At 48.3% G+C, this 9,019-nt stretch overlaps 1 long non-coding RNA gene across 1 annotated transcript in view; it reads right to left on the reverse strand.

The window, feature by feature from the left end:
- Positions 1-909: 909 nt before the first annotated feature.
- LOC107980139 overlaps positions 910-9,019 on the reverse strand; it is a 16,356-nt gene continuing 8,246 nt past the window's right edge. Inside the window, exons 2-4 of the long non-coding RNA XR_003486756.2 lie at positions 6,755-6,922; positions 4,200-4,480; positions 910-1,936 (exon numbers count right to left, since the gene is read on the reverse strand). This is a non-coding gene — a long non-coding RNA (uncharacterized LOC107980139). The remainder of the gene's footprint in view (positions 1,937-4,199; positions 4,481-6,754; positions 6,923-9,019) is intronic.

Here is a 9,019-nt window from a genome sequence, read left to right on the forward strand (position 1 = left end):
TGTGTAGCTGGGGAGGGGAACAAAGCAGACAGGCAATGAGCATGTGATCGGACTTGGTGGGTAATAGGAGAATGCCACCAATCCCACACTTTGTGGCCCAGGCCTCTCAATAGTGAGGGTTCTGTGGGACTGCAGATGGACAGGGGCTCTGGCTGAAGGCCAAGGGCTCACCTTCAGCCCTGTGGCAGAGAGTCAGGCGGCTCCAGATGGAAGCCTCTGTGCTGGGCACACTCTTGTGAAACTTGGGATTTGTGAACAACAGCTACAGGTCTGCCAGGATTGGGGATGGGAATGAGAGTGTGTGTGTGTATACATGTGTGTACATACGTGTGTGTGTGTGTGTGTGTGTGTGTGTGTGTGTGTGTGTGTGTGTTTCTCCTTAGGACTTGCAGAGGAATCTCTGCAAAGCAGACTTCGTTACGACCCATAAGGTTGTTGAGATCAGGAGGGAGTCTTTGAGAAGAATCAAGGGTGAAGGCAAGAGAACTCTCATATGTGAGGAAGACAGAGAAAGCCATGGGCTGGGGTGTCATATCTCCCTAGTGTGTACAGGCATTGTCTTGGGTATGAGACAGTTTGGGGGTGGAGAAAGTCTAGGGGCTTTGAGTGACGGAGAATGGTGTACCATTGGTGTGGCCCATCACACAGGCCAGGATGGGTTTTATTCTGAGACCCATGAGAAGCCATCTTGGTATAACTGGAACTCGTTCTGAGGAACTGGGGTGTGGCTCAGTTGGTGGAGTGCTGGTCTAGCATTCACCAGGCCCTGGACTCCATCCCCAGCTTCCCAGCAAGGCAGAAACTATCTGGTAGCTCACACCCTTCATCCCAGTACTTGGGAGTAGAAGCAGGAGGATTTAGCATCTCAAGGTCAACCTCAGCAATGTACAAGTTCAAGGCCAGCTTGTGATACATAAGACACTGTCACAAATGTGTGTGTGTGTGTGTGTGTGTGTGTGTGTGTGTGTGTACACATCTATGTGTGTCAGGTATGATAATATACACTTTTAATCCCAGCACTTGGGAAGCAGAGGCAGGAGGATCTATGAATTCAAAGCTAGCCTGGTTTACAGAGGACAGCCAGCCAGAGCTACACAGAGAAACCCTGTCTCAAAAATATAAAACAAAAGAAAAAAACTTTTTATAAGAGGTGCGTTTTCTTTGTGTGTGTGTGAGTATTATGCCTGCGTGCACAACACATGTGTTCCTGGGGTCCAGATTCCCTGGAAGTGGAGTTTCGGGCAGTTGGGACCCACCATGGGGTGATGCAAACCTAACCTGGGTCATCTGAAAGAGCAACCAGTGCCTTTAATCACTGAGCAACCTCCGCAGCCCTCCCCTCTTTAAAACAATAAAAACACGGTTTGGCTGTGTGTATGTGTGCATATATGCATGCCCGAAAGCCCAAGGAGGTCGGAAGGGACTTTGAATCTGCTGGCGCTGGAGTTACAGTGGTTGTGATGCTTGCATGCTTGGATCTGAACTCTGGAAGGACAGTAAAAACTTTTAATGCCCCAGCTATCTCTCCAGCCCTGAGGATCTTATCAGCTGATGATCTGGGAAGAAATGAAGTTCAAACTTCAGAGTGTAGGAAATTGTAGCTTTCTCACTTCCTAACTCACTTAGGGACCAAGTGTTCCACAAGCCAAGTGACATCAGTCATCTGCCCTCTCAAAGGCTGGAAGCTAACCATCTGAGATCAAGGTGTGATCAGGGTTGGTCCCTTCTAGAGGCTTTTAAGGACTGGCTGTTCCAAGCCCGGCTCCCAGCCTCCTGCAGCTGCCAGTTACCATAGGATTCCTGGGGCTTCCAGTGAGTCACTGTGGTCTCTCTCCCAACACGATCTTGGCCTTTTCCCTGTAGGTTTTCGAATCTCCAGGCTGTCTGTCGATGAGGGTACCCATGATTGGATTTAGGACCACCCTAAGAAGCTTATCTGAAAGTGATAAGTGTTTAAAAGATCCTGGTTCTTTTACAACCCCCTCCCTGCTCCCAGGTCCTTCTCCCCTCTTCCCTTCTTCCCTCCCTCCTTTTTCCTCCCTCCCTTCTCAGAATCAGGCAAGCAGCTCTCCCACCCCTGAGCTATATCCCCAGTCCTTTTTGTATTTTTTATTTTGAGACAGGATCCCACTACATTGCCTAAGCCTGAGCACACTCCTTAGTCCAAACTGAGTGTGGCTCCTTATTTTACAACCTGATACCCGTTATTTGGGAAGAGGGAAGCCCAACTGAGGAAATGCCTCCATGCACTGGCCTTCGGGCAAGCCTGTTGGGCATTTTCTTGGTTAATGTGGGAGAGCCCAGCCCATTGTGGGCAGGACCACCCCTGGGCCGGTGGCCTGGGTGCTAGAAGAAAGCAGGTTGAACAAGCCATGAGTGAGCTGTGTTCCTCTATGGCGCCTCAGTCCCTGCTGCTAATTCCTGCTTGAGCTCCCACCTGACTTCTCCCAGTGACACTCGTGACCCGAGAGTTGTAAGAAAATAATAAACCCTTTCTTCCCCATGTGGCTTTTTGGTCATGGTGGAGTTTTTGGCTTGTTTGTTTTTGAGACAGGGTCTCACTGTGTGGCCCTGGCTATCCTGGAACTCACTATGTAGGCCAGCCTGGCCTTGAACTCACAGAGATCTGCTTGCCTCTGCCTCCCAAATGAACACTGGGACTAAAGGTGTGTGCCTTGTGCCACCACACTCAGTTTGGTTTTGGTATTTTTATCACGGCAATAGAAAACTTAACTAAGGGGCTGGAGAGAAGGCAGAGAGGTTAAGAGCACTGGTTGCCCCCCCTAAAGGATCCATAGGGTGGCTCACAACTGTCTGTAACTCCAGTTCTAGCAATACCCTCTTCCGGCCTCAGGGGCGCTAGTATACATATGATACAGCCAGGCATGTAGAGCCAGTGCAGGGCTCTAATCCAGCATTAGGGAGACGGAGGCAGGTGGATCTCTGTGAGTTCAAGGCTATCCTGGTCTACATAGTGGGTTCTAGGACAGCTAGGGCCACACAGTGAGAACCTCTCTCTAAATAAATAAACCTTGAAAGAAATAAAGAGGGCTGAAGAGATTGCTCAAAGGTTAAGAGCACTGGCTGCTCTTTCAGAGGACCCAGGTTCAATTCCCAGCACCCATGTAGCAGCTCACAACTGTCTGTAACTAAGTTCCAGGGGACCTGACACCCTCACATAGACACACATGTAGGCAATACACCAATGCACATAAAATAAAATGGAAGAAAGGAAGAAAGTTGAAAGAAAACCTAATTAAGATCTCCAGGCAGGCTCTGACCTTCCTGCTTCTGCCTCTCCTGAAGCTGGTGTTACAGTCACAGGTCTTTTTCTTTGTTTGGTTTTAGTTTTTTGTCTTGTTTTGTTTTTTGAGACAGGGTTTCTCTGTGTAGCCCTGGCAGTCCTGGAGCTCATTCTGTAGACCAGGCTGGTCTTGAACTCACAGAGATCCATCTGCCTCTGTCTTAAGTAAACCTTCAGCATATCCTCTACGAAGGCACAAATTTGATCTAGAGCAGGGACATTTGGAAGAGACAGCATCAGCATCAGCACCACCATGGCAGCTGTTGGCTCTGTGGGAAGTATTCCCAGGCATTCCAACCGGAGTCTGGTGTTAACACACGGGACTTCTGTTCCTCGAAGGGGCCAGCCAAGGCTTGAAGAGGTGCAGAAGTCAGGGTCTCACTAGGTAGCCCAAGCTGGCCTCAGACTCACAGGGATCCTTCCTGGGCTGCTCTGGGCTGAGATTACAGATTTGAGTTGCCGTGAGGGCCCAGCTTCCTTATTTATATAAGGGTTAGTAATATGCCTGCCCTGCCCCTCAGGTCTGTCATGTGGACCTGATGCAATGCTCCTAACATGTTCGACTTGGTGCCCAGTATACAGGAAGCTCTAGGAAAAAAAAAAAAACAACAACAACAACAACAAAAAAAAAAACCTGCCTCTGACCTAGGGTGTGGCTCAGCAGTAGACTGCTTGTCTAGCATGTGTGAGCCCTTGCCTTTGGACCTTAGCACTGGAAAACAAATTGTCACTATACTTCATACAGCTCAACCCTTAAGAGACAGAGAGTGCTTCCGAGATGGCTCTGTGGGTAAAGGCTTTTGCCACCAACCCTGATGACCTGAGTTTAATCCCGGGACCTATATGATGGATTGAGAACTGTTCCCAAAGGTTTTCCTCTGACCTGGACACTCACCTGATGAGCAGGCATTCCTGTTGGCTCCTCCCCTCAGGGCATGGCTGCTTATAGGTTTCCTTTCTTTGGTTTTGAGACTCTAAGTTCCCAGCAAACCCCACACCATCTTCATAAAAATCATACACCATCACTGTTACCTTCATCTTGTAAATTTGGAGGTTTGTGTTTGGGACAGCATGTAAACTTGCTATTTAGCCAAGGTTGGCCTTGAATTTCAGATACTCCTGCTTCACCTCCCAAGTGTGTATCACATGCTCAGCTTCTCGGGGGATTCTGCAGATCTGCAAATGCAATCACAGAAGGCAAATCCCTGGCCCTGTCCTGTTAGAGAGTCCCTGCTGTTCTCTACTGTTCTCTACAGGGCATGGGGCACACAGATATCTGTGCTTAGCTTAAGACCATTTTACTGTATTTTTAAATTTAAATTTTTTTCTTTTTTTATTCGGAGACAGGGTTTCTCTGTGGCTTTGGAGGCTGTCCTGGAACTAGCTCTTGCAGACCAGGCTGGTCTCGAACTCACAGAGATCCTCCTGCCTCTGCCTCCCGAGTGCTGGGATTAAAGATGTGAGCCACCACCCCCCGACTTTTAATTTATTTTTTGAGAAAGGATCTCAAGGATCTCTGACTGGCCTTGAACTCACAGAGACACGGTTGCCTCTGCTTTCTGAACGCTCCACCATTTCCTGGCCTGGATTGTTCCTTTAAAGGTAGAAAGAATAATCAAGTGTTTTTCTCTGCTCTGAAACAACCCACAGGTATAAGATGAGCTGAGACTCAGGTTGCAAAGCTCATTGCCTTCCAGAACCTTCCAGAAGCCTCTGTCTCACAGCCCACACCTGAGCAGCAAGGAGGGGTCAGCCATGGGAAAGAGACTAGTGACAAGAGGGAAGGGGACAGGAGAGTTTGCAGAACTCTTTTTTCCCTCAGACATTTAAGAAGTAAACTCTTTTTTTTTTTTTTTTTTTAAAAAAAAAAAAAAAAACTCAAGGAATGCCAAGCTTATGTAAAACTAAACCAGCAGTGACAGAGGTTTGGGGACAACAACAAAGCCAGCCAGAGGCAGTTCCCAGGAGGGTACCTCAGAGGAGGCCTAGGAGCACACAGGTACACCCAAGTGGGCAGGGCCTTGCCTGTGCCAGCCACCCTTGGGGCCTGGATTCCCCTGACAACTCTCTGCAAGCAACTGGCCAGGAGACAGGCTTTGTGGGTTGGTTTGTTTGCTATCTTGTTTTTTGTTTTGTTTGAGACAGAGTTTCACACTCTAGACCAAGCTAGCCCAGAACTTACTGTTAACCCAGGCTGGCCTCAAACTCACAGTCTTCCAGCCTCAGCCTCCTGCGTGCTGGAATTGTAGGCATGTACCATCACTGGCCTTTTGTTTTGTTTTGATCTTAGATCAGATTCCCCCTTGTAATTCCAGACCTGTTTGTGTCTGGAGAGCGCCACAGGTATGACTGGCAGGGTTATTGACTAAGGCATTTTCCTCTTAAGTTCAAACATTTCAGGTAGAAGGTGTGTCCCCGCCCAAGCCAAGGGCTTCAAGGCAGAACTGAAAACTGCCCTAGGTCTGAATTCCAGCTTCAGCTTCATTTCACCCAGAGCCATCACCTAGCAATCTGATGAGGGTGTTCAAAAGCACCCACCAAGAGCATGGCTAGATGCAGGACAACATGTGTGAAGGGCTGCCAGGGCCTTGGGAGGCCAAGCGGGAAGTTTGTCCCACATGGCGGGCATCCCCATCTGCTTCTTAAGCCCTCAGCAGCTTCTGATTCATTTTGTTAGTGTTTGGCCTTTGTCCACCAGTTTCCTCAGTTGCTCAGTTCCACAATGTGGAGGAAAAAAATCTTCCCTGGTGTCACCTTCAAAATCAAGAGCATGCTGGGGGCAGTAACATACATAAGTTTGCTTTGATTTGGTTTTGTTGGTTTTTCAAAACAGGATTTCTCTGTGTACCCCTTGGCTGTCCTGGCTCTCACTCTGTAGACCAGGCTGGCCTCAAACTCACAGAGATCCAGCTGCCTCTGCCTCCTGAGTGCTGGGACTAAAGGCATGTGCCACCACTGCCTGGCTTTTTTTGTTGTTTGTTGTGGTGTTTTTTTTTTTTTTTTTTTTTTTTTGTTTTTTTTTTTTTTTTTTTTGAGACAGGTTTCTCTGTGTAGCCTTCCTTGGCTGTCCTGGAACCAGCTATGTAGTGAGTTCGAGGCCAGCCTATGGTGCATGAAACCCCATCTCAATCCAGCCAACCAACAACGCCCCCTTCGTTCCCACTGCTTAGTTGAGTATTTATGGATTTATTCTACAGATGAATCTACTTTACCTGCATTATACAAGGACATTCTTCTGCAGGGGAAACCGCCCTTCCCCCTTCCTTCCAAGGCCTCCCTCGTATACATACCACACATAACTTCCTGAAGAATCTTGCTAGGTACTCTCTGCAATGTGTCATAGCGATACTTCCTCCAGTGTGCCCTCCTAAGCCTTTTTCCTGACTGCCTAGCTCTCCAAGGCACAGGCATGTTATACTTTACTTAGGCATCAAGGTCACTATGACTCACCGTGTTGCTGTGAGCATCCCATGGGGTTGTCCTGTGCACTCTTGTGCATGTCTCTCTAGGATGGACTCCAAGAGGTCAGAGGGCGTGCACGTCTTAGATGTGTCTGAGAAAGACGGCCTGCTGGGCTCTCAGCAGTCTCAGAGAAGCAGTTCGCTGTGGGGTTCCTCACTGCAGGTCAAGAGGTAAAAGGCAGAGGCAATTATCAAGGTATCGGTGAAAAGGCCGCACTCAGCTGAGGCAGGAGGATTGCTGAGAATCTGGGCTACTGTGTTGAGACCCTGTCTAAACAAACAGACCAACAAAATGCCCCGACAGCTCCCTGAACCTGGTGAGGCTGGAATTCCGTGCTGTGAGCTTCTGTTTCGTTTTTCTGCACTAGACATTCAACCCAGGGCCTCCTGCGCACTAGGAGGGCACACTACTAGTCCACTTCCAGCCTGTTTTCTTTTTCTTTCTTTCTTTTTTTTTGTTTTCTCAAGACAGGGTTTCTCTGTGTAGCCCTGGCTGTCCTGGAACTCACTCTGTAGACCAGGCTGTCCTCAAACTCACAGAGATCCAAGAGCTGAGATTAAAGGTGTTCACCACCACTGCCAGGCCAATTTTATGTTAGGGGTTTATTTATTTATGTATTTTATGTATATGGGCATTTTTTTGCCTGTATGCACACCAAAGAGGGTATGAGATTCCATGAGACTAATCATAGATGGTTATAAGCCCACATGTGGGTGCTGGGAATTGAACTTAGGGCCTCTAGAACAGCATTCAGTGTTCTTAACCACTGAGCCATCTTTCCAGGGTCCCCGCCTGCCTGCTTTCCTTCCTTTCGTTTTTTCCTTTTGTTTGTTTTGTTTTTTGAGAGACGGTCCTGCTATGTAGACCAGGCTGGCTTTGAACTACAGGGATCACTTGCCCGTGCCTCCTGAGTTGGGGGATTAAAGCTGTACCCCTTTTCAACCTTTGTTTGAGACAAAGTATTGCTATATAGCCCAGACTGACTTTGAACTTGAAGAACTCCTCCAGTCTCCTGAATGCTGGGTTTACAGGCATGTGTCGACAAGCCAAGCCGTCTTTATCTGCCTCTTAAAAAGTCCTATGGTGGGCTGGAGAGATGGCTCAGCAGTTAAGAGCACTGACTGTTCTTCCAGAGGTCCTGAGTTCAATTCCCAGCAACCACATGGTGGCTCATAACCACCTTGAATGAGATCTGGTGCCCTGTGCTGGCATGCAGGCAGAAGACTATACACATAATAAATAAATAAAATCTAATATAATATATATATATATATATATATATATATATATCTTTAAAAAAACAAACAACAACAACAACAAAAAAGTCCTATGGTTGCCGGGCGTTGGTGGTCCATGCCTTTAATTCCAGCACTCGGGAGGCAGAGGCAGGCAGATCTCTGTGAGTTCGAGGCCAGCCTGGTCTACAGAGCTAGTTCCAGGACAGCCTCCAAAGCAATACAGAGAAAGCTTGCTGCTCTTCTAGAGAACCTGAGTTCAGTTGCCCGCATCCACATCCATAAACTCTAGTCCCAAGGACTTCTTCTCAGCTATAAAAATAAATCTTTAAAAAGACAGAGTTCCATGGCCAGGCTGGTGAGATGGTTTGGTTGGCTTCCCATTCTGATGCCTGACCCTGACCAGAATCCCCTGGCACTGCTATTCCCCCCAGTGTGTTCCCAAGCACAGTGATTTCTCTGGTCTCAAGGACTGTGACTTTATTTTGTCCATCCCCTCCTCTTGCTTAGCTCTATGAGTGACAGCAGGTCCTTCAGTGGTGTGTAGCAGTTCCCAGGTTAGACTTCCCTTCTCCTACCAGAACTGAAACACCATACCCCACTGTCCCCTGTTCTATCTGCAGCCAGATGAACTTGTGCCATCTCTGTCTCTGACTGTCCCCACCCCCAGTGCTCAGTGGTGACAACACTCTCCTCTCAGTGCTGCTCAGTGGCTCCAGGCCTGGTCCCAGTCATCTGCTTGTGGTTCCCATCCCTGCTGCTGGACACCTTTACAGGCATGATGTCACTCCCTCCCACACCTTGAGAGACAGGAACAATTATTAGGTTGTATTTCAGGACAAGGAAACCCGGAGCTGCAAGAGTAAGTGAGTGACTCAGGGCTACTTGGCCAGGAAGGGGCAACTCAGGGCTCTGGAGTCCTGTGGGCCTTAGCTCTGTCCCAAGTACTGCTCCCCATGACCTCGAAGGTCATCCATCATCCATCTCACGAGCTGAGCACTGTGGTGAACCCCTGTGA

This window comes from Cricetulus griseus, chromosome 6 (assembly GCF_003668045.3).
Source record: "Cricetulus griseus strain 17A/GY chromosome 6, alternate assembly CriGri-PICRH-1.0, whole genome shotgun sequence".
NCBI lineage: Eukaryota > Metazoa > Chordata > Mammalia > Rodentia > Cricetidae > Cricetulus > Cricetulus griseus.